Here is a 25,798-nt window from a genome sequence, read left to right on the forward strand (position 1 = left end):
AAAATGCTTAATTCATGTATTAATATAAGTGTCATCAACTGAAGTGTTAAAAACAAACTAAATATTTACACTTGATTGGACGCAGAGGGAGTGCCTGGGCGGGATTCTCCGATCCTCCGCCGGGTCGGAGAATCACCAGGGGGCGGCGTGAATCCCGCCCCCACCGGCTGCCGAATTCTCCGGCGCTGGGGATTTGGCGGGGGGTGGGAATTGCACCGCGCCAGTCAACAGCCGCTGACAGTGGCCCCCCTGGTGATTCTCCGGCCCGCGATGGGCCAAGTGGCTGCTCGTATTCGGCCGTTCCCGCTGGCGTATGTTACAACAGGTACTCACCGGCGGGACCTGGCTGCGTGGGCGGCCTCGGGGGGGCACGGGGGGATCTGGCCCCGGGGGGGTGCCCCTATGGTGGCTTGGCCCACGATCGGGGCCCACCGATCCACGGGCGGCCCTGTGCCGTGGGGGCACTCTATTTCTCTGCATTGGCCGTTGTAACAGTCCGCGATGGCCGAGGAGATGAACCCCCCTGTGCATGTGCTGGGATGACGCCAGCACATGCTGGTGCTCCCGTGCATGTGCCAACTCGCGCCGGCTGGCAGAGGCCCTTTGGTGCCAGTTGGCGTGGCTCCAAGCCCCTTCCGTGCCGGTCGGTGCGGCACAAACCACTCCGGCGCCAGCCTAGCCCCTGAAGGTGCAGAGGATTCCGCACCTTTGGGGCGGCCCGATGCCGGAGTGGTTCACGCCATTCCTTCGCGCCGAAGTTGCACCCCACTGGTTCGCAGAGAATCCCGCCCCACGGCTCTCACAGTCAATGTTGTGTGCAATGAGCATACATTTCACTTCACCTACGCTTCAGTCAGGCTGATAGGAAAAAAGCTACATGGATATAAAGTAGTGGAATATGACAACCCTGCACGTGGGCAACAGTTTAACAAAGTGTCTTGTAAGTCACACTCAGAGCCCTGATGGGCCACATGGGCCACCCGGGCAGCAGGTTGCCCACCACGATCTAACCTGTGCAAACACATAGGCAGAAAATCTCTTTCAAAAAATAATAACAGATGCTATTTTAAATGCATTACCATCCTGGGTATAGCTAGAAATTCATAGAAATACTTAAGATCTGAAACAGGGTGAGTCATGCAGCCCAGCAATGAACAACAAGAACATCTCGTAACTCACACAAAAAGTATTTTATCACCTTATCTGACTTTGGAAAGAGAATGCTAAATCGGAGGTTTATCAATCCACTGGCTCACAAATTCTAAACCAGAAACAACACAATATACTGGCCTTATTGTTCCTTTATCAACTGTTTCAAATGAGATTTTATCCAGCAGTGAATACATTACTTAGTGACTAAAAATCTTGAATTTCAATTCAAAGTCTTCCAGTAATCAGATGCCAGAAGATTACAAAGTAGCATTCTCATCAATGAATCCTGGTGGCACTGGACCATAATCAGGAAAAACAGCACACAAGCAGTTTGCACCAGACACTATACCCACTTGCTGAAGTTTAAACCTTAACAGCACATGAAGTGCACATTTTAGAATCTATATTATGTTCATAGTGGTGGGCATGATTTACTTTTGGATGGCTTTGTCTTAATGTAACTAAAACAGGCTAACTGCTACACATCAATGACATTTACATTGATGGAGTCATCATTATGATGCAACCTCGTCAAGTGATCATCCAGTTAATTGGGATTATATTGTGTTAAGAACAATGCTTGTATGGGAATGATTACAAGGCAATAATCTTGTTGTGGAGCTAAGCAATGTCGTTAACATGAAATCTGCCCTGACACTACTCCTGCATGTTATTTATTTGTAGCAATATTTTCTGAGGAGCCTGGGAGACAAAGCCAACAACAAAAACAATTCTTTGACTTTCTATCCTCGCCTTGCTTTGGATCTGAAGTCACATGTAAACCAGACTAGGAAGGATGGCAGATTTCCTTCTCATAGGGATGTTAGTGAACTAGATGGAGATTTTTACAACAACCAACAACTGTTTGAGGCAGCAGGGTAGCATGTGGTTAGCATAAATGCTTCACAGCTCCAGGGTCCCAGGTTCGATTCCCGGCTGGGTCACTGTCTGTGTGGAGTCTGCATGTCCTCCCCCTGTGTGCGTGGGTTTCCTCCGGGTGCTCCGGTTTCCTCCCACAGTCCAAAGATGTGCGGGTTAGGTGGATTGGCCATGCTAAATTGCCCGTAGTGTCCTAATAAAAGTAAGGTTAAGGGGGGGTTGTTGGGTTACGGGTATAGGGTGGATACGTGGGTTTGAGTAGGGTGATCATGGCTCGGCACAACATTGAGGGCCGAAGGGCCTGTTCTGTTCTATGTTCTATGTTTCATGGTCATCATTAGACTCTTAATTCCAGGTATTTATTGAATTCAAATTTCACCATCTGCCTTGGTGGGATTCGAACCCCAAAGCAATATCCTGGGTCTCTGGATTACTAGTCCAACGACATTAGCACTGCGCCACCACCTTCCCTAGTAGGTGTCCTTTATGTGTCCACCTTGAATGTTAACCGTTGGCAAGCCTTTTGACTTTGGGGCTACAACACCTAAATCTCGTTCAATCTTCATATGAGATTCATGCATGTGTACTTCCCAGCAATAAACTGGACAATGATAGGTAGGAGGCTCAGTTGTGCCCTCCCTCCCTGGGCTGGATATACTAATTCATATTGCCATGTCTCAACTTCCAATGAGAACTGAGATCAATTAACTCAGGTCAAGACTGAGGCAGTTGCTCACCAGTACCTAATTCCCCTCCCCCGCCACCCAAAAACAAACATACAATAATAATAATCTTTATTGTCACAAGTAGGCTTACATTATCACTGCAATGAAGTTACTGTGAAAACTCCTCATCACCACACTCCATGGCCTGTTCGGGTACACAGAGGGAGAATTCAGAATGTCCAAATTACCAAACAGCACGGGCGCGATTCTCCGCTCCCCACGCCGGGTGGGAGAATTGTGGGAGGGCCGGGCGACTCACAACACGCCCCCCCTGGCGCCCCCCGCGATTCTCCCACCCCCCCCCCCCGCTCGGAAGAATCGCCGCTCGCAGTTTTTCACGGCGACCAGCGATTCTCCAGCCCGGATGGGCCGAGTGGCCTGCCGTTCCCGACCGGTTCACGACGGTGGCAACCACACCTGGTCGCCATCGTGAACATGGGCGGCAAATGCTCATTTGAAGCTTGTGGGGGGCGGAGAGGGGAGTGAGCACGACGGCCGTGCTCGGGAGGGGACTGTCCCGCGATCGGTGCCCACCAATTGTCAGGCCGGCATCTCAAAGCGACGCACTCTTTCCCCTCCGCCGCCCAGCAAGATCAAGCCACCACGTCTTGCGGGGCAGCGGAGGGGAAGATGGCAACCACGCATGCGCGGGTTGGAGCCGTCGTGACGTCAGCCCGCGCATGCGCGGGATGGAGCCGGCCAACCTGCGCATGCGCGGCTGACGTCACTTAGGCGCCGCCGTCGAGTCATTCTCGGCACGCCACCTTGACGCAAGCATCAAGGCCCGGCGGCCGAGAGTTATGGAGCGCCACTCCTAGCCCCCTGCGTGGGGGTGAATAAGGTGAGAGGAGCAGCATCCGAGGCCGTCGTGAAACTCGGCCGAGTTCATGACGGCCTTCCCGATTTTTCGCAGGAGCGGAGAATTCTGCGCCACATCTTTCCAGACTTGTGGGAGTAAACCGGAGCACCCGGAGGAAACCCCACGCAAACATAGGGAGAACGTGCAATCTCCGCACAGACAGTGACCCAGCGAACCTGGGACCCTGGCACTGTGAAGCAACAGTGCTAACCACTGTGCTATCATGCCGCCCACTCCTGCCGAAACTCACTCCTGTAGATCCTTCATTTGCTATCATAACCCAAATGTAGAGTTGAGCAGAGTTTTCAGTTATGTTTCTCTTTGTTTCACAGCAGACTTCAACTGCCTGTTGGAAAGTCAGCCCTGCAGTGGGAAGCTGGAGTTTGACGTGCACTGATTCATGTAAATAGACAGAGCTGTGCCACAAGACAGTCTAATGTGATGCCTCTTCAAAATAGATCCTCTGGCCGTATAACATGAGTACCCCATTTATTCCCTGGTCAGTGAACAATTGACTAATCTCAGCGAGAGGCAACAAAGAAGTCCAAGGAAGTGTGACACCATCCAGGATTTCTACTAAACAGTGACTCTTGTCAGGAAAACCATCTGTGCATGGACAAGGTCTTGGCTGTGGTGCCCCCCCCCCCCCCCCAACAAGGTCTTGGCTGCGGTGCCCCCCCCCCCCCCCCCCCCCAAGGTCTTGGCTGTGGTGCACTCCCCCTCTCCCCCCCCCCCCCCCCCCCCCCACCTTTGCGGTAAGAGCATTTATCTTTAGTCCGTCGATGCTCATTCACACGTGAAAGAGTGAGGCTTCAACTATTGCTGTGCAACTGTGCAATTGAGTATGTCAGCACCTTCAGGACAGGCTGGAGAATAATAAAACTGAAAAAGAAAATCTGACTGAAACAAGACACGTAGTGAATCAGACTGCAGCGAATCTTCTGTATGCTTATTTACGCTTGGCTGAGCACTGGAGAGGAGCATGCAGTGTCACCATTTGGGCCTTCACAGCCAGTTTCCAGGAAAGAGAGACGGACAATCATATTATGATTTAATGCATAAATATTCATTGTGGTTATGTTCAAATTAAACTTTGTGCATAAATTGGAGTGCTAATTGGGCTGCTTTTTAAGGGAGGACTTGCAGGTTTGTTTTCATACTGATGAGACTGAGGCAATCCTAAATTAATTTACTGAAAAGAGAGGGCAGTTGGAGAGCAGGCAGCTTACAGCAATCAAACTATTTCTTTCCTGAATGCTGAGAGACAAAACTATTTTTGAATGGATCAGCAAAAAGGTACTTGATCTAGCAGCAAGCTGTACTTATAGTTCCCTAAAACGGTGCTTTTGATTTGCATCGATGCTCAATTAGATTATCCAGCACCTATCCTTGAATACTCTGCCTGACATTATGTCGTGCAAATGTCATGTAAAATACTGCAAATATTATTCTGTGGATTGATTAAATTCCTCAACCTTCACATAGCTAATATATTCTCCAGAGCTCCGCTTTCTAAAGAAAAAAAATGTATAAGTGGCAGGATAGTAATATTTAGTTAAGTCAGAGAAAAACCTGTTCAATTACTTTTACGTTTGGAATAATGTGGTGTGGAGCTTGTTTCAAATCAGTTAAGATTCATGTTAGCTGCAGTACGTGCAACTAAAACCAATGAGGGGAAACATTTCTCTGATCAGGGTGCAACATTAGAGCCCACGTAAATGCCACACATCAGACTACCATCTACAACACGTGCAGACATTTGTAAGACAACACACTTCGTGAAATTGTGCATGTGTCTCTCACAACAACAAGAATGTTGCAATTATATATATAGAGAACAGTACAGCACAGAACAGGCCCTTCGGCCCTCGATGTTGTGCCAAGCAATGGTCACCCTACTCAAACCCACGTATCCACCCTATACCCAACAACCCCCTCCCCCACCCCCCTCTAAACCTTACTTTTAGGACACTACGGGCAATTTAGCATTGCCAATCCACCTAACCCGCACATCTTTGGACTGTGGGAGGAAACCGGAGTACCCGGAGGAAACCCATGCACACACGGGGAGGACGTGCAGACTCCGCACAGACAGTGACCCAGCCGGGAACCGAACCTGGGACCCTGGAGCTGTGAAGCATTTATGCTAACCACCATGCTACCGTGCTGCCCTGGAACAAACTCTGTTCCACAGAAGCATTTTCAAACAATATTTGACACCAAGTTACATAAGGAGATATCAGGTCAGATGACCAAAAGCTTGGTTGAAGAGGTAGGTTTTAAGGAGGAAAGGCTACACTGAGAGATTTCGGGAAGGAATTACGCAGGACCCTGGCAACAGCTGCCCGTGGTGGAGCAATTAAAATCAAGGATGCTTAAGAGGCCAGAATTGGAGGAGCACAAATATCTTGGAGGGTTAAGGGCTGAAGGAGATTACAGAGAGAGGAAAGGATTTGAAACGATGATGAAAATGTTAAAATCACAGCATTGCTTAAACAGCTAAGGGCCAGTGTAGGCCAGCCAGGTCAGGATGTGAAGGGTTTGTTCGGAAATGAATAGCAGACTTTTGGACAACCTCAAATTTAAGGAGGATAGAATGCGGGAAGTCACCAGGAGAGTACTGGAATTGTCAAGCCGTGAGGCAACAAAGTGATTGTTGAGAGTTTCAGCAGCCGGTGAGCTGAGGCAGAACTGATGCTGCTGAGCTGAAAATAGGTGGTCTTAGTAATGCACAGATATATGGTTGGAAGCTCGTCTTGGGGTCAAATATTACACCAAGGTTGTGGGCAATCGGTTCAGCCTCAGGCAGCTATCAGGAAGAGGGATAGAATCAGTAGGTAAGGAACAGAGGGCGCAATTCTCCGCACTCACGCCGGTTCGGAGAATAGCGGGCCGCGCATATTTTCACGGCGACGCTGGTCCGACGCCCTCCCGCTATTCTCCGAACCCCGCACAAACTACACGTCGGCATTCCCGGCAAAGACCTCGAAAGCCCCCCCGACACGACCAGAATCGCTACTTATTGGCCCCCCGCTATTCTCCGGCCCGGATGGCCGAAGTCCCGACGTCATCACGCAATGTTTTCATGCCGGCCAACACACCTGCTTTTCAAGTTCGTCAAACAGTCGTGCTGGCTGACGAGAGCTTCGAGTAGGTGAGCGCACCGCTCAGCGCACTGCTTAGCGCACTGCTGGAGTCTGGCCACAACGGGGAAGGCATCCCCGAGAACGGGATGTCCAGAGCGGGGGGGAGTGGGGGAGACGGAGGGGGGAGTGGGGGAGTGGGGGAGATGGAGGGGGGGAGTGGGGGAGACTGAGGGGGGGAGTGGGGGAGACGGAGAGGGGAGTGGGGGAGTGGGGGAGACTGAGGGAGGGAGTTGGGGAGACTGAGGGGTGAGTGGGGGAGACTGAGGGGGGAGTGGGGGAGACAGAGGGGGGAGTGGGGGAGGCTGAGGGGGGAGTGGGGGAGACTGAGGGGGAGTGGGGGAGACTGAGGGGGGAGTGGGAGAGACTGAGGGGGGGAGTGGGGGAGACGGAGGGGGGAGTGGGGGTGACTGAGGGGGGAGTGGGGGAGACTGAGGGGGGAGTGGGGGAGACGGAGGGGGGAGTGGGGGAGACTGAGGGGGGAGTGGGGGAGACTGAGGGGGGGAATGGGGGAGACTGAGGGGGGAGTGGGGGAGACTGAGGGGGGAGTGGGGGAGACGGAGGGAGAAGTGGGGGAGACGGAGGGGGGAATGGGGGAGACGGGGGAGTGGGGGGGTAGGGAGAGAGTGAGCGAGTGACCCGTCCAACCCCTTTACAAAATGTCTGCCACCATGCCATGGCGTGCCGGTCACGAGTACACGGCCGCTGGTTGCCCTGTGGCTTACGGCCACAGGCCACTGACGCACCGGTGAAGAGGACGTAGTTAATTGCCCGTTGGATGCAGAAAGTGACCAGGGGTTAGGCTGCCCACGTGTCAGCAGCGCGACCAGGCCACCGGGACACACAGGTATCCCGTGGCAGGCGGCTGCCGAGGTGTCGACTAACCTCCGTCTAACATGTCCCGTTTCTCTGCCCCCCACCACCCTTCTGTAGGTTAGCACGGTGTATGGGAACAGAACGGCTATGTTCTGCGCAGTGGTTGGGGCTGCTGCACTGCATTTGGAGATGGAGCAGCATCCACAGCCACAACCCGCAGTGGATGCAGGGCCAGCTGCAGCAGCAGAGGGAAGGGCCGAGGAGTTGCCAGTCGTCGAGCAGCATGGGGGGGAGGAGGAGGAGGAGGGGGAGGAGGAGGAAGAGGAAGAGGAGAGAGTGAAGGTGCAGCCACGGCGCCAGAGGCGACGACCAAGGCCGAGGGTGTACCGTGCCCGGATCGCTTTCCTAAGAATGACGGACATCACCTGCAGGAGGAGACTCCGGCTGAGTAGGTGGACGGTGATACATATCTGTCAATTCATGGCGCACCTCGCCCCACGTGGAATGGGGGAGGACACGCGATCCCGGTTGCCATCAAGGTGACGGTTGCTCTTAACTTCTATGCGACCGGCTCCTTCCAGTCTCCGAGCGGGGACCTCTCCGGGATCTCCCAGTCATCGGTCCACAGGTGTATCCGGGATGTGACCGACGCCCTCTATGCCATCGCCGATCGCTACATCACTTTTCCCGAGGACCGAGCAACTCAAGACTCACAAGCTCATGGATTTGCCAGCGTGGCCAGGATACCGATGGTGCAGGCGGCAATCGATTGTGTTCACGTCCCCATGCGCCCGCCTGCAGGGGACAGGGAGGTGTTCACAAACAGGAGGGGGACATACTCCATGAATATCCAGGTGGTATGCGACCCCCACATGACGTTCATGAACGTCTGTGCAAGGTTCCCAGGGAGTGTGCATGACTCCTACATACTGGCGCAGTCGTACATCCCTGCGATGATTGAGGGACGTCCCTCCCGGCTGAGGGGCTGGTTGCTAGGCGACAGGGGTTATCCGCTGCGGTCTTGGCTGATGACGCCTATACGGAGGCCTCAGACCAATACGGAAACCCGAGGCCCATGCAGCAACCAGGGGTGTGGTGGAGCGCTGCCTTGGCCTCCTGAAGATGAGATTCAGGTGCCTGGACCGCTCCGGAGGGGCCCTGCAGTACCAGCCCGACAGGGTCGCTTGCATTGTTGTGGTCTGCTGTGCGCTGCACAACATCGCGATGCAGAGGGGAGATGACCTGCTGCAGGAGGCAGAGGGAGAAGCCAGTGGCAGTGGTGCCAGCACAGAGGAGGAGGAGGAGGAGAGGGAGGAGGACGAGGAGGAGGAGGCTGGTGGAGTGGCGGGCGCAGCACGCAGACACGACCCAGGTGCTGGTGATGTCCAGGAGGCGGCACGACGGACCCGGCGAGGACGGCGGGCACGCTACGCCTTGGTGGCAGCATGGTTCATGCGTCGTATGCGACGTCCTCGCTGAACACCAAACCACCACCTGCATCGCTAGTCATGCAGATGGTCAACACACAACTGCCACCACCACAGCCCCCCCCCCCCCCACCCCCCTCAGTGTACACTGCTCCACTTCGACATCACCCTTACCACTGGGTCCAGATGGTATGGCACAACATCGATGTCTGTGTCAGCGGGTGTGATCAGTGCCATGTGGAATGATGACAGCCCGCTCTGCGAAGAGCTGTGAGCTCAGAATCGTTAGAGAGAGTCTGACCCATGGCAATAGCTGAACCATCCACCTTGGTGGCCGCTGAGTTCGTCACGGACACTCCATCACGTGCCCGCGTGGGCTAGCTGTGGGAGGGGGTGGGGGGAAGGGAAGGGACTGCACACCCGGCACCGAAGTTTCACCGCTCGTCAACCCCAGCGACACTCGGTCACCATCACGATTCCTGTGGCTGTGGAACAATCACACGGTATTACAAGTAAGGTGGAACAGTGCGTTTAATGTGAACAAAAATTTACCGGTGCCCTAGCCCCTACAACTAAACTGTGCCCTTCACCCATGCCAACTTACTCAGTGTCTCTCTTTATTGCCTTACAGGCCCTACCACTACGTCTAAGTGACTCCCCAGATGATACAGCAGGAGTGGAGGAGGACTGCTGCGAATCACCCCCTTCAACTTGTTTCTCCTTGGCTAAGCGTTTCCTGGGGCGACCCGGCCTTGATGGGCCAGGCTGCTTTGCGGGCGTCTTGGGTGACGTTGTGCTACCCTGCTCTGCCTGCTGCCCACCCGATGCACCAGGGATGGGACGGGGGGAGGCCGAGAATTCCGGGACGTCCCGTGATGTAGTTAATGGGACGGGCCCCGAAACCTCCTCCTCCCTCGGGGAGCCCAGTGGCCCCCGGGCCTCACTTTGGGACAGAGGTGCGAGCGGGGAAGTGCCCCGTCGCACCACCGACACCTGGCGCTGCCAGTCCTGGAGGCCTGCAACGGTATCCCCAGGATCCGAAGGTTTGCAGAGACGGAGTCCAGGGAGTTAGACATTCCCGCCAGGGACTGTGCGATCTCAACCTGTGAGTGCACGACACCATCCAGCACATGTGTCAGGCGGTTGATGCTCTCCGCGACTGACTGCTGGGACTGTGCCATCGACTTCTGGGACTGTGCCATCGACTGCTGTGACTGTGCCATGGCGTGCTGCGACTGGGCCATGACCTGCTGAGACTCGGCCAAGGCCCGCAGCGCACCGGCAATGTCGTGTTGGCTCTGGCGCATTGCTGCCTGTGAGAGGGCAACCCTGTCCAGGGCCGAGGATGACGCGTGCACATTAAGCCCAACGCCTTTCATAACCTGACCCATTGCCTCCACCGCGGATGCCACCCGTGCGGTGTCGGCCTGGGTTTCTGCCAAGAGCGGCACCACTCCCTGCTCGTGGACGCGGTTCGACTCCTCTAACAGCGTCTGCAGAGTCTGGAAGACAGCCCTCATCCCGTCATTGTGTCCCTGGGTTTCTTGATGCATCGGCTGTGCGTGTGGGTTGAGAAAGTCCAGGAACTCGGAAAACGTCTGGGAGCCAGCTGTATGCTGGGCCTGGCCTGGCCTCCGCCAGTCCGGGCCCTCGGCTGCTCCAACCTCCACCTGCTGTACCTGCTCAGCTGTGATGTGCGAACCAGACTGTGACCCAGGAGCCTCATCACTAAATAGCCCAACCAGGGTGAATGTCTCTGGGATGGTGGATGGTGTGGGAGATAGCTGTGCCGCAAGCTCGAGGTCGTCTTGGGTTGACGCCTCCTCTATGTCATCGGCCCGCTGAGAGGCCGCAGGGCGTTCGCGGGCCATTTCTCTCTCTTGCTCTGTCGCCGCCCTCTGGGCGTCCTGCTCCACAGATTCGGTTGGGGAGGATGGGACTCCCCACTGATCGGGCACCCTCTGTTGTGCGGCCCTCGGTGAGGTGGGGGCAGATGCCTGTGTCCGTCTGGAGCCAGACGGCCCTGGTTGTTCGGCATCACGTCCTAGGGAAGAGAATGAAACGGGTTATTTAGATACGCTCAGCCGGGCGCTGGACGGTCCCAGTGGGCAGCGTGTGAAGGGACAGAGGATGGGGGAGGTGTCCAAGTGGGCAGGGTGTGTGAAAGGACAGAGGATGGGGGAGGTGTCCCAGTGGGCAGGGTGTGAAGGGACAGAGGATGGGGGAGGTGTCCAAGTGGGCAGGGTGTGTGAAGGGACAGCGGATGGGGGAGGTGTCCAAGTGGGCAGGGTGTGTGAAGGGACAGAGGATGGGGGAGGTGTCCAAGTGGGCAGAGTGTGTGAAGGGACAGAGGATGGGGGAGGTGTCCAAGTGGGCAGGGTGTGTGAAGGGACAGAGGATGGGGGAGGTGTCCAAGTGGGCAGGGTGTGTGAAGGGACAGAGGATGGGGGAGGTGTCCAAGTGGGCAGAGTGTGTGAAGGGACAGAGGATGGGGGAGGTATCCCAGTGGGCAGGGTGTGTGAAGGGACAAAGGATGGGGGAGGTATCCAGTGGGCAGTGTGTGTGAAGGGACAGAGGATGGGGGAGGGCTGGGTGTTTGTCATGCAGGGTTGTCTCACTTGTGGCAGCTCCGCCAACCTCGCATTGCGCGATCTCCCGGGTGGCAGATCCCCCAACAAGGTCCAGTGCCCTCTGCTCAAACGTGGTGAGGGGGTGCAGGATGGGCGAACCCCCTCCAGTCTTGTTCCGCTCACGGGTGTTGTGAGCGATCTTGTCCTGTTGGGGGAGGGGGCATAGGTAGATCATTACAATACGGCAGGTATCAGCAGTCCGTTCAGATACTGGCACAGTTTGGGGGTCAAGTTGTAATAAGACGATTGCATCTCTCCACGGGGGCCAGAGCGCTGGGTCTGTGACTACTTTGTGAACCACCCTCAACTCACTCTGCCCCAATCCCCCTCCACCCCCCGTGCCGGGGGGGGAGGTGGGTGATTAAGTAAAGGGGGGACGGATGGTTGTGACCCGGGGGCACCCTCTTGGCACTTACCCTGGCAGCCCTGGTGAGGTCGTGCATCTTCTTCCGACATTGGTCTGCAGAGCGAGGGGTCTGCCCCACAGCACTGACGGCAGCAGCAACCTCACGCCAGGCCTGGCGTACCGCGCTGGCAGGGTAGCGATGCCCTCTACGCGGGCAGATGATGCCCCTGCTCTGCTCGATTGATTCGAGCAACGTCTCCACGTCAGCCTCAACGAATCGGGGGGCTGCTCTCCTGAGCTCCGACATCCTGGCCTAGTTTCTGTGCTCGCCAGCGCCTTTTTACGGCATCGGGCGGCGTCACGTGGGCGTGTTCATAGCGTCACCGCATGTGATTGACGCGGCCCCGTTCCTAGCCCATTTCCCGGACGTGAATACCTCGGGAAATGGGCCGTGTCGGGCCGTCGCAAAAATCGGACGTTTTCACGGCCGACTTCGCGATTTTCCACGGGTGCGGGGAATCGCGCCCAGAATTTGTGGTGAGGACCAAAAACAATGGTTTAATATTTAATTTGAGGAAACTTCTGCTCATTCAATACTGGATGTCAGATAAGCAATCTAATAGTGGAACAGATTTCCTGCAAGGGACGTCACAAGAAACGTGCAACGTGCACTGTTGATATGTGCTGATGTGGATGAAGGTCCACACTGTGAGCAAATATTGCACAGTTGTCATTGTCGCCTGGTGGTGATTTGCGCCTACATTTTTCTGTTTTATAGTCATTTAATTTTTTATGTGGTAGTCACAGTAAATGGGCCTACATTAGGGCTTGTGTTTTTGTCCCTCTCAAGTACCACTGACAGGAAGCAGCCAGCCTGGCTTACCACTTTCTCTCGCAATGCAGATGAACTCAGGTTAAAAATTGGTTATACCACAATGTCAGCAGATGCACTCTCTGAACTAATATTACCATGATCAGTATCTGCCAGGAGTCATCTTGTCTTTCATGATTTAAGATTCTAACCATGCATGCCAAAATCCATTTTTTTGTTTGCTTTGTTTGGTTTCCGCAGAAATGATTCACTTAACACCTGACAACTGTCACAAAAAATTAATGTCACCAGGAATCACGTCAAAGAATATTATTGCTGACAAGTTTGAAAGAAATGTCCGAAATTGCCAGAGATCAAAAAGCAAAATATCAGACTCAGGTAAGAAAAGACCTTTATTGGATTTATCAACACATCCTGGGTCCAGGTACTACTGAATCCTCCCCATTTATGTTTCTGCATGAATCTTATGGTATCCTAACCACAGAAAGATTTGTGATGCTGATTCAAAGTTTTGATTCAGCTCTGTTGCTGCTAACTATACTTTCCTCCACAACGGAGTAAGTGCACACAGACCTAAAATTTTAAATCACGTGACTAGCTGTGCAGGTGTTTGAAATGTTCAGCTTGGAATCATTCAAGAAATATGGCGGCAGAGTTTCCCTCGATGAAAATCAAAAAAGACCACTTCTTAGTTTTTTTATACTAACATTAGCATTTCATTGATAAGAAGGAGAGCACTGGGCATAAAGGACCCCACTCCCCCAACGATAAAAGATGGCACTCCTTTACATGGCTGGTTCAGCTGAAAGGTCTGGCCCTTCAAACTCTGTTACTGAAGGAGTAGATGTAAATGAGGGGGTCAATTTTCAGCCTGTACCAACTGTCAGTGAGAACATTAACCCGGGTGGAAAATATGGCAAGAATAGGCAAAACGATTCTCACTGGCAAAAACGCATTTCCTGATTTTCTATGCCCCTCGCTGGTGACGTAATGAGGTTCCCACCACGGAAGGTCGGGAACCTCATTTAAATGCATTAGCATTAATTAGTGAGCCCTCCACCCAGGTCTACCCCCTCACTGAATATCCATTAAGCATTGGTGTGACATCACACCGGCGTGATTTATAACAGCTTGATTAAACAAGAACCTGCCAAGGTCACGTCCAAAGGGGATGTCGGTGCTGAGCGCTCAGGCCGCCATTACCATTCATGGTACCAATTGCACAGGGGGCACCAGAGAGGATGCGCAGGATCCAGTTAAGCTCAAACCGGGGCCAAGGTGGAGGGGGCTGAGGGAGGGGTAGAGTGGAGGGGGTGGGGGGTTCAGTCTTGGTATCTTGGGGGGGCTGGGGGGGGAGGGGGGAGTTTGCTTTTGCAGGCCTTAGTGGCCCTTCATGACTGTAAGCCTCTAGGTTCAAAGGTGACTGGAGATTGGTTTGCAGGCAGCACTCCCTATGTCCACCTTGCTGGCTTGTGGTGACATCACCGCTGAGGGATTGCCCTTCCAGAGTGGCAGCTAGGAACTGGGTGGGGGCCGGTGAATACACAGGGTCAGCACAGGGGGCGACCATGAGGTCTCTGGGTGGGGTACTGTGAGGTACCAGGCTGCATGGGCAAACTGGGGGACTCTGACATGGTGGGCAGTCAGTGGGTGTGAAGCAAGATGGCTGCCTTGCAGTCCGCGGCAATAAAGATGCATGCCCGGACACTGCGGTCCCGTGGCAAACCCCGACCCCATGGCCCGTAACCTGGCCGTCCCCCGCTACTCGCTCTGGACCTAGCAGATGCACCCCCCCTATCCAGCAGCACAGCTGGCAGCCCACGGTTGTGCCTTTGGAAACTTTGCTTACCCCCTCACCCTCATTAGTCACGGCAGCCGTTTCCCGATTTCAAATACCTCAATTGAACTGCGCCATCGTCATTTCTGCCTGGCAGAGGTGGAGCATCGCGAGAGGCCAGAGACTCCCAGGTCGGGCCCGATATGCTAACGGCCATTACTGCACAATCTGTATGATAATGCCAGCACACAGCATGGAAGCCATTGAAAAATGAAAATGAAAATCGCTTATTGTCACGTGTAGGCTTCAAATGAAGTTACTGTGAAAAGCCCCTAGTCGCTACATTCCGGCGCCTGTCCGGGGAGGCTGGTACGGGAATTGAACCGTGCTGCTGGCCTGCCTTGGTCTGTTTTCAAAGCCAACGATTTTGCCCTGTGCTAAACCAGCCCCTGACATTGCGATCCAGGTACCGGAGCATGGAAGCCATTCACATTGCCATCCAGGCACCGGAGCATGGAAGCCATTCACACGGCGATCCAGGTACCGGAGCATGGAAGCCATTCACACTGCGATCCAGGCACCGGAGCATGGAGGCCATTCACACTGCGATCCAGACACCGGAGCATGGAAGCCATTCACACTGCCATCCAGGCACCGGAGCATGGAAGCCATTCACACTGCAATCCAGGCACCGGAGCATGGAAGCCATTCACACTGCCATCCAGACACCGGAGCATGGAAGCCATTCACACTGCGATCCAGGTACCGGAGCATGGAAGCCATTCACATTGCCATCCAGGCACCGGAGCATGGAAGCCATTCACACGGCGATCCAGGTACCGGAGCATGGAAGCCATTCACACTGCAATCCAGGCACCGGAGCATGGAAGCCATTCACACTGCCATCCAGACACCGGAGCATGGAAGCCATTCACACTGCGATCCAGGTACCGGAGCATGGAAGCCATTCACACTGCGATCCAGACACCGGAGCATGGAAGCCATTCACACTGCGATCCAGGTACCGGAGCATGGAAGCCATTCACATTGCGATCCAGGTACCGGAGCATGGAAGCCATTCACACTGCGATCCAGACACCGGAGCATGGAAGCCATTCACATTGCGATCCAGGCACGGGAGCATGGAAGCCATTCACACTGTGATCCAGGCACCGGAGCATGGAGGCCATTCACACTGCGATCCAGACACCGGAGCATGGAGGCCATTCACACTGCGATCCAGGTACCGGAGCATGGAAGCCATTCACACTGCGATCCAGACACCGGAGCATGGAAGCCATTCACACTGCGATCCAGGTACCGGAGCATGGAAGCCATTCACACTGCCATCCAGGCACCGGAGCATGGAAGCCATTCACACTGTGATCCAGGTACCGGAGCATGGAGGCCATTCACACCTTGATCCAGGTACCGGAGCATGGAAGCCATTCACACTGCGATCCAGGCCCCGGAGCATGGAAGCCATTCACATTGCGATCCAGTCACCGGAGCATGGAGGCCATTCACACTGTGATCCAGGCACCGGAGCATGGAAGCCATTCACACTGCCATCCAGGTACCGGAGCATGGAGGCCATTCACACTGTGATCCAGGCACCGGAGCATGGAAGCCATTCACACTGCGATCCAGGTACCGGAGCATGGAAGCCATTCAAACTGCGATCCAGGCACCGGAGCATGGAAGCCATTCACACTGCGATCCAGGCACCGGAGCATGGAAGCCATTCACACTGCGATCCAGACACCGGAGCATGGAAGCCATTCACACTGCCATCCAGGCACCGGAGCATGGAGGCCATTCACACTGTGATCCAGGCACCGGAGCATGGAGGCCATTCACACTGCTATCCAGGCACCGGAGCATGGAGGCCATTCACACTGCGATCCAGGTACCGGAGCATGGAAGCTATTCATACTGCGATCCAGACACCGGAGCATGGAAGCCATTCACATTGCGATCCAGGCACCGGAGCATGGAAGCCATTCACACTGCCATCCAGGTACCGGAGCATGGAAGCCATTCACATTGCGATCCAGGCACCGGAGCATGGAAGCCATTCACACTGCGATCCAGGTACCGGAGCATGGAAGCCATTCACACTGTGATCCAGGCACCGGAGCATGGAAGCCATTCACATTGCGATCCAGGCACCGGAGCATGGAAGCCATTCACACTGCGATCCAGGTACCGGAGCATGGAAGCCATTCACACTGCTATCCAGACACCGGAGCATGGAAGCCATTCACACTGCGATCCAGGCACCGGAGCATGGAAGCCATTCACACTGCCATCCAGACACCGGAGCATGGAAGCCATTCACACTGCCATCCAGGCACCGGAGCATGGAGGCCATTCACACTGCGATCCAGACACCGGAGCATGGAAGCCATTCACATTGCGATCCAGGCACCGGAGCATGGAAGCCATTCACACTGTGATCCAGGCACCGGAGCATGGAAGCCATTCACACTGCCATCCAGGCACCGGAGCATGGAAGCCATTCACACTGCGATCCAGGCACCGGAGCATGGAAGCCATTCACATTGCGATCCAGGCACCGGAGCATGGAAGCCATTCACACTGCCATCCAGGCACCGGAGCATGGAAGCCATTCACACTGCCATCCAGGCACCGGAGCATGGAAGCCATTCACACTGCGATCCAGGCACCGGAGCATGGAGGCCATTCACACTGCGATCCAGGTACCGGAGCATGGAGGCCATTCACACTGCGATCCAGGCACCGGAGCATGGAAGCCATTCACATTGCGATCCAGGCACCGGAGCATGGAAGCCATTCACATTGCGATCCAATCTTCACGATTTCTATTGATGTGGTCTCTCTGGACTCTTGGTGCTCCTCTTCTGGAATCAAAATCTTCTTGATTTCTATTGACGTGGTCTCTCTGGACTCTTGGTACTCCTCTTCTGGAGTCAAAATCTTCACGATTTCTATTGACGTGGTCTCTCTGGGCTCTTGGGTGGCCCTACTCTGTGCTTCTGTACAGGCGAGCTGAGATCTGTCAGTCTCGCTGTGATCCTGCATCTCCTGTACGTCGAGTGTGATCACCTTGTCACTGTTTTCGCATGCAGTGGGTAGAGGTGCATTGTCTTCTTCTTGTTCATGTGAGCTTGGTAGACTTTCATAGTCTGCTTGCGGTTACTCAGATACGGTGGGTTGACCTTCATGGTCTTGTTCATGCATGGTGTTCGCTAGGGAGTGTTTGCTTGCTTCCATTTTGGAGTCTTTCAACAAGCTGTCTGTGGAGGCTCGCGTCACTCTCTTTGTGGAGTCTTTCATCACTCTCTCTGTGGAGCCTGTCATCGCTCTCTCTGTGGAGTCTTTCTTTGCTCACTGTGTGGCGTCGTCTTCATCTTGGGTATAGCTGTCATCCAATGTATCGACGATCTGCCATGGCACCATGGTGTTGGATTCAGCTACCATGAGTAGAGTCGTGTTGAGCTTTGCAACTGTGTTGCTGATGCTGTGATCAGCATATCCGAATAACTCGGCTATGCCTGAGTAGTATTGTACGAAAACATCTTTTTTTGTTTCGGATTTGGTATCGTTTTCTTCATCTTTTTTTGTTTTGGAATTGTTTTTCTTCTCTTCACTTTGGGTGGTGCAGACTGCTTGTTCCAGGGTGTTGTGAGAGTTATTTTCAACTGCTAGTGTAAGTTCAGGCGTTTTTCTGTCTTTTGAGGTAAGAAAATTGGGTTTTACAGCTTTAAGTATTGTTTTAAATTTTCGGGCATTTCCCTTTTAAGTGGGTGTGGTCCGGGTCCTCAGACGTCATGATGCTTGTGACGTCATGCGTAGGAATCGATTGCGCATGCGCAAATCGGTCTTCCTTTACTGTGCGGTTTTGCGTCCACTGCGCATGCGCGGATTGCACATGCACAGATTGCACATGCACAGAACGCAAACCGGCTGATTATACGCAGGAAACAGAAGCCACGCATGCGCAGACGCAGATTTTCGTCCTTTGCTCCCCAGAGACTGTGAAATGTGCTCAGACGCCATTTTACAGTGGATTTCAGCGTTTTTTCTTTCTAAAAAGTTCAAGTTACCTTTTCCTTTCGATCTGGACTGGATTTCAGCGTTTTGTCTTTGTGAGAAGTTCAAGTTACTTTTTCCTTTCGATCTGGACTTTTCACTCGCGATTTCTTTCTGTTCTGACAGTGATTGTTTGAGTTTTGCATCACTCAGTCCCTGTGCAGTTTGGGCTTTTTTAAAAAAAAATAATTTTTATTCAAATTTTCACATTTTCACAAAAAAGAAAACAGTAACAGAAAATTCAAAGAACAAAAAGAACAAACCCCCCCACCCATATATACAAAAAAGAAACAATAAATAAACGCCCATCGTTAGCGAAGATTCAACCCAAAACAAAAACAAAGAGACCCCCCCCCCCCCCCCCCCCCCCCCCCCACCCCGGGTTGCTGCTGCTGCTGACCTTTTGTTTTTACCGTTCTGCCAGGAGATCTAGGAATGGTTGCCATCTCCTGAAAAACCCCTGCACTGGCCCCCTTAGGGCAAATTTCACCTTCTCCAATTTAATAAACCCCGCCATATCGTTGACCCAGGCCTCCAAGCTTGGGGGCCTCGCATCCTTCCATTGAAGAAGAATCCTCCGCCGGGCTACTAGGGACGCAAAGGCCAGAACACCGGCCTCTTTCGCCTCCTGCACTCCCAGCTCCACTGCAACCCCAAATATTGCGAGTCCCCAGCCTGGATTGACCCTGGATCCTACCACCCTCGATAACGTCCTTGCTACACCCTTCCAAAACTCCCCCAGCGCTGGGCATGCCCAGAACATATGGACATGGTTTGCTGGGCCCCCAGAGCACCTAACACACCTGTCCTCACTCCCAAAAAACCGACTCATCCTTGTCCCGGTCATGAGCCCTATGCAGCACCTTAAACTGTATGAGGCTAAGCCTCGCACATGAAGAGGAGGAGTTCACCCTTTCCAGGGCATCCGCCCACGTCCCCTCCTCAATCTCCTCACCCAGCTCCTCCTCCCATTTACCTTTCAGCTCCTCCACTGAGGCCTCGTCTACCTCCTGCATCACCTGGTACGCTTCCGAGATCCTCCCCTCTCCAACCCACACCCCCGAGAGCACCCTGTCCTGAGCTCAACGCAACGGCAGCAGAGGGAACCCCGCCACCTGCCGCCCGACAAATGCCCTTACGTGCATGTACCTAAAGGTGTTCCCCAGGGGGTGCCCAAACTTCCCTTCCAGCTCACCCAGGCTCGCAAACTTCCCATCTATGAACAGGTCCCCCAGCCTCCTGACACCTGCCCTGTGCCAACTCAGGAACCCACCATCAATTCTCCCCGGAACAAACCGGTGGTTCTCCCGTATCAGGGACCCCATCAAATCTTCAAATTTTTTAGTATTATTTCTAATTTGGTGCTGTCTTCACCTTTCAAGTATTTAAAGCAATTATATGTTTCTCCAGCTTCATGTCCTGCGATGAGCAGTGCTATTTTCATTTCGTCTGAAGCTGCTTCTAAATCATTAGCTATGATATATAAATCGAACATTTGTTTAAATCTTTTCCAGGCATTACTTAAATTACAGAGTATGTCAGCTGAGGTGGGGGTCCAACCAACATAATCGAATCAGCGAAGTCTTCCCAAGCCGAATGTCCGGTAGGAGTTTTCCTTGCCATTTTGGTCTTTCTGTGTCTGCAGCTTGTGTAATCTTGTAGTAAGCATCTGAAGCCACTCTTGGTACCATGTGTTGTTCCTTGTGTCTTAATAAAGCTCGTAGTCTTAGAGTTGAAGTAGATGCTTTATTGTAAGTTCGTTCTCTCTTCAGTGCTTAACTTAAAGTTACATTGATGCTGCTTGTCTATGTCTTGCTACCAGTTCCCGTTCTGTGAAGTGTGCCCTGACTTCCTGTTTGTCTGTATTTATGTCTCTCCCGTGCTCCCTCTAGTGCTTGCTCAATTGTATTGCATCTACACAGATATACAATCACCACACACAGTAACCTCTTGCTTTGCTTCATGGGAGAGCAGAGAAAAATGTGTAGCTTTTGCACATGAGCCGAGTGAATTGTGATTACAGAAAGATATAGAAAGAGGGCAGAAACAAAGTGAACTGGAAGCAAAATCCAGCCGAGGTGGAATCAGTGTCTTATAAAAGTTCAACATAAGCTCCCTTTCTCTTATACTCTATGTCCCTTTTAATAAAGCCTACGATGCTATGTGCTTTGTTAACCACCTCTTTCAAACCGTCCTGCCACCTTCAATGATCCATGAGCAGATACACCCAGGTTCATCTGTTCCTGCTATCTCTTTAGAATTGTCCCCTTCATATAATGTTGTCTCCCAAAATAAATTAATTCACTTTTTTCTGCATTGAACTTCATCTGCCTCCTGTCCACCCAGTCCAACAACTTATCTATATCCTTTTCAAGTTCAACACTATCCTCTTCAAAGTTCACAATGTTTCCAAAATGTGTGTAATCCGTAAACTTTGAAATGATGCCCTGCACAGAGGGCCTAGGCTATTCATAGAATCCTTACAGTACACCAATCCTCTGAAAAAGCACCTTACCTAGGCCCACTCCCCCGCCCTATCCTGTAACCCCATAACCCTAACCTTTGGGCACTAAGGGTCAATGTAGACTGACCGATCCACCTAACCTGCATATCTTTGGACTGTGGGAGGAAACTGGAACAACCCTGCATGACACTCATGAATGACACTCCTGTTTGGGATGATATTATGCAGGAACATGATGCACATCTCTGTCTTGTCCTTGACGGAATCAGGAGCATCCTATTAAAGCTTAACCCTGCGAAATGCAGATCCAGGGTCAACCACGTTCCTCACCTGGGCCATTTATTCACAGCCAACGGTATAAAGCTTGATCCAGTCAAGACAATGACCATTCCTGTGGACAAGCATGCTTTACAGCATTTTCTTAGTATGCCAAATTATCTTTTTAAGTTGATCCCATGTTATAGTGTCGTTTCTGAACCTCTTCGTCAACTTCTCCACCAGGAAGTCGAAGGGTGCTGGCACGGGCACCACACAGTGGTCTCCAACAGACTCAGACAGGCACTTGCAGCCCCAACAGTATTACAATACTTTGCCATTTAAGCACCTGCACTCATATCAGCAGATGCCTCCCAGCACAGGCTTTGTGCAGTCTTCATCCAGAATGGTAGACCAATCGGCCTTTCTTCAAGGGCCCTCACTGACACTGAGACAAGTTATGCACACATCAAAAAGGAACTCCTTGCTTGTCTTTGCCTGTCAAAAAAGTCATGATTTCATATATGGTTGTCCTGCAACTGTTCAAACAGATCATCAGCCACTGAAGCCCCACCACATTGAGCCTGCATGGCTACAACGCATGATGCTAAAGTTGCAACATTATAACCTCAGCCCCCGTCTACAAATGTGGCAAGAAGCTGTTCTTGGCTGATGATCTCTCCAGTGCGTTTTTACCCACTACAGACAGATCGTGAGGAAATCATAAACATTGTGACAATAGAGAAGCCGTCCTCTTGTCAAATTCAGGAACTCGAACAGGCTTGACAGGCGGACATCACATGCAGGCAACTGCACAGTGTCATCATGAGGGGCTGGTCAGAATCCTCAAGGGAACTTCCCCACAAGATCTGCACATTTTACACCATGAGAGATGAACTGACCGTACAAGATGAGCTATGTACAAGATGGACTAAAACTGCATGGCCAGTGTTTCATCAACCCTGTTGCACTCCAAAGTTACTACACACAACTGCACTGGGGTACCCTGGGTTGGAAACCATGGAATCACTGTCCTGGCCCTCCATATACACAGTCATAGAAAGGGAAATATCCAGTAGCGCACTTTGTAATGCACTCAAGCTGCATCTAGCAAAGGAACCGTTACATTTACATAAGGTCCCAAACCTCCCGTGGTCACTCACAGCAGCTCATACCTTTGAATGAAATGATAAACAACATTTAATCTTAATTGATTCATATTCCAGGTGGAGAACGAGACGCGATGGGCGATGCAACAATTGCTTCAGCTTAATCCGTGCCTTTATATATGTAAATAGTTCTGAATTGTTATTCACACAATGGTCTGTACATAGTTTCCTATTATACACACTGCTACATCTCGTGCCATGGATGTCCCAACAAAACAAGGAAGATGTAGACCTAGTGGTCATGTGAGAATGTGATGATGCGACTGCAAAGGAATTCCTGTGCCGGGAGCACAGGCAGAGCACAAATGTTGAAATAGCTACAGAGCAAGTGAATAAACTACTTTGTTGAAAGTCCTTGTTGTCAGTGATTCAGGGAAGTAACACCATCTACAGAGAGAATGGCTCAGCAGTCTCCAACTTCTGGAATAATATTTGATGATTGGAAAACAGCCGCCAACATTTTAATCCCTAAAATGGAATTGATCGTACAACAAATGACCTTCAAAAGCTTACCTGCTCCTTTGGCAGGGTTTCACACAGGGTGCATTTATACTAGAACTGATAGCTGTTCTAATTAGCACCACAGAGTTTATTGAAATTCTCTAAGATGAGACAGGGGCTGGGCTGGATCCTGGCTCCACTTGGAAAAGATCCGGGGCGGGATTCTCCCACGCTAAGGTCCCGCCAGCCAAGAGCAGGTTAGGACGATGTCGGCGGGAACTTGGCTCTTTTCTTACGGACATTCTGCCCATCAGGCCGGAGAATCGGCAGACCGGTCGCGTAGAGCGACAATGGTGCCGATTCTCTGCTCTACGGAGAATCGCGTGCTGGCGTCGGGGCAGCGTGGCCCGTTCGTGGGGATTCTCCAGCCCGGCCCAGGGCTGGGAGAATCCCGCACCCGATGTCACTTGATGGCCAGTAGCAGCAATTTATTGCCTGCAACCCTAGCCTCGGTGTCACTCCTCCCAGCACTCCTAGTGTAAGTCATATCCTGCGCACTTCAATATTGGTTAGCATCAATGCTTCACAGCTCCAGGGTCCCAGGTTCGGTTCCCGGTTGGGTCACTGTCTGTGCGGAGTCTGCACGTCCTCCCGTGTGTGCGTGGGTTTCCTCCGGGTGCTCCGGTTTCCTCCCACAGTCCAAAGATGTGCGGGTTAGGTGGTTTGGCCATGCTAAATTGCCCGTAGTGTCCTAAAACGTAAGGTTAAGGGGGAGTTGTTGGGTTACGGGTATAGGTGGATACGTGAGTTGCTCGGCACAACATCGAGGGCCGAAGGGCCTGTTCTGTGCTGTACTGTTCTAAATTCTAAATCTAAATTAGAGAATCAGCTGATTTTAGGTGAGGTCATCTCATTCATTCACAAGTACTTCTTTGTTCACTCATCCATTGCTTTCACCTGCCCCATGACTCAGGATCAGCATCAGTTATTAAGTTTTGATTGAATTTGTATGGTCAGCCTGAGCAAACATCGGAACTGAAGCAATGACCCAGCCAAACTCCCGCCTGATTTAGGAGTCATAAAATATTGGTTACATATAAAACACAATTTAACGGCCAAATCAGCAATTACGTTACTTGAAACCGCCATACAATTGAAGAATTTCTATGACAACAATAGGAAAGACAATAAATGGAGACTGAAGCAGAGAAAATCTCTGTGACCTATGTGATGGATCCAACTTGATTTTGTTTTTTAATATTTTATTCAAGGCATTTTCACATATTTCCAAAAAATACCAGAACAGCAACTATAAACAACTACAACCCTCCTGCCCCCCGATAACAACACCTCACCACATCTCGCTTTTCCATTTTAACTTCCTTACCCCGCCTCACCCTCCCACCCGACCCTCCCCCTTGCCAACCCCTCAATCCTCCGTACAGAACCCCTCTGCCACCCCTTGCAGAATGAACGTGACCTTTTCCAGCCCCAGAAACTCTGCCAGATCGCTCACACACAATCCAGCTTTCGGCTCCAGGCTATTGGCGAGGCAAGGCCAAGATGTTGGCCTGTCTCACCTCCTGGAATCCCGGGTCTTCCGACACCCCAAATATCGGCACCTCCGGATTTGGAACCATCCCCATACCCAACACCTCGGACATCAGGGCTGGGATTCTCCCCTACCCTGCGGGGCGGGGGATCCCGGCGTAGCGGAGTGGCGCCAACCACTCCGGCGTCGGGCCTCCCCGAATTCTCGCACCTTTAGGGGCTAGGCCCGCACCGGAGTGGTTGACACCACGCTGACTTGCGCCAAAACCGGCGCCAATGGCCTTTGACGCCTGCTGCCTGGTGTCGGGGCTGGCTGAAAGGCCTTCGCCGGTTCGCGCATGCGCCGGTGCATCAGCGACCGCTGACATCACCACTGGCGCATGCGCGGTAGGGGGGGGTCTCTTCTGCCTCCGCCATGGGGAGGGGGGCATTCCCCCCTCTCCCTCGCTTCATTATATGTCCTCACCAGCAGTGGCCCAGGTCCGACCCAAACTTTTAAAAAACTCTACAGGGAATCCATCCGCCCCCCGGGGCCTTACCTGCCTGCATCGCGCCCATACTATCCATCACTTCTTTCAGCCCAATTGGGGCCCCCAGCCCCTGAATCAACCCCTCCTACACTTTGGGAAACTCCAACCCATCCAGGAACTATTGTATCCCCTCCTTTCCGGTCGGGAGCTCTGACTGGTAGAACCTCCTATGAAAGGCCTCAAACACCCCATTCATCCATCACCACATTACCCTTATCATCCCTGACTCCAACAATCTCCAAAGCCGCCTCCTGCTTCTTCAACTGATAACAAAGAAGAACAAAGAAAAGTACAACACAGGAACAGGCCTTCGGCCCTCTAAGCCTGTGCCAACCATGCTGCCATCTAAACTAAAATCTTCTACACTTCCTGGGTCCGTATCCCTCTATTCCCATCCTATTCATGTATTTGTCAAACTGCCCCTTAAATGTCACTATCGTCCCTGCTTCCACCCCCTCCTCCGGCAGCGAGTTCCAGGCACCCACTACCCTTTGTGTAAAAAACTTGCCTCGCACATCTCCTCTAAACCTTGCCCCTCGCACCTTAAACCTATGCCCCCTAGTAATTGACCCCTATACCCTGGGAAAAAGCCTCTGACTATCCACTCTGTCTATGCCCCTCATAATTTTGTAGACCTCTATCAGGTCGCCCCTCAACCTCTGTTGTTCCAGTGAGAACAAATCGAGTTTATTCAACCGCTCCTCATAGCTAATGCCCTCCATACC

The 25,798-nt window shown here is 52.5% G+C and overlaps 1 protein-coding gene across 1 annotated transcript in view; it reads left to right on the forward strand.

Annotated features, from left to right (window-relative positions):
• The window catches only part of LOC119969193 (toll-like receptor 8), a 106,575-nt gene extending 86,265 nt beyond the window's left edge, over window positions 1–20,310 (forward strand). The window contains exons 3-4 of the transcript XR_005461307.1: window positions 13,050–13,187; window positions 20,178–20,310. The gene's annotated coding sequence lies outside the window, so the exon portion shown is untranslated. The remainder of the gene's footprint in view (window positions 1–13,049; window positions 13,188–20,177) is intronic.
• The last annotated feature ends 5,488 nt before the right edge of the window (window positions 20,311–25,798 follow it).

The sequence above is a fragment of the Scyliorhinus canicula genome, chromosome 7 (assembly GCF_902713615.1).
Source record: "Scyliorhinus canicula chromosome 7, sScyCan1.1, whole genome shotgun sequence".
Lineage (NCBI taxonomy): Eukaryota > Metazoa > Chordata > Chondrichthyes > Carcharhiniformes > Scyliorhinidae > Scyliorhinus > Scyliorhinus canicula.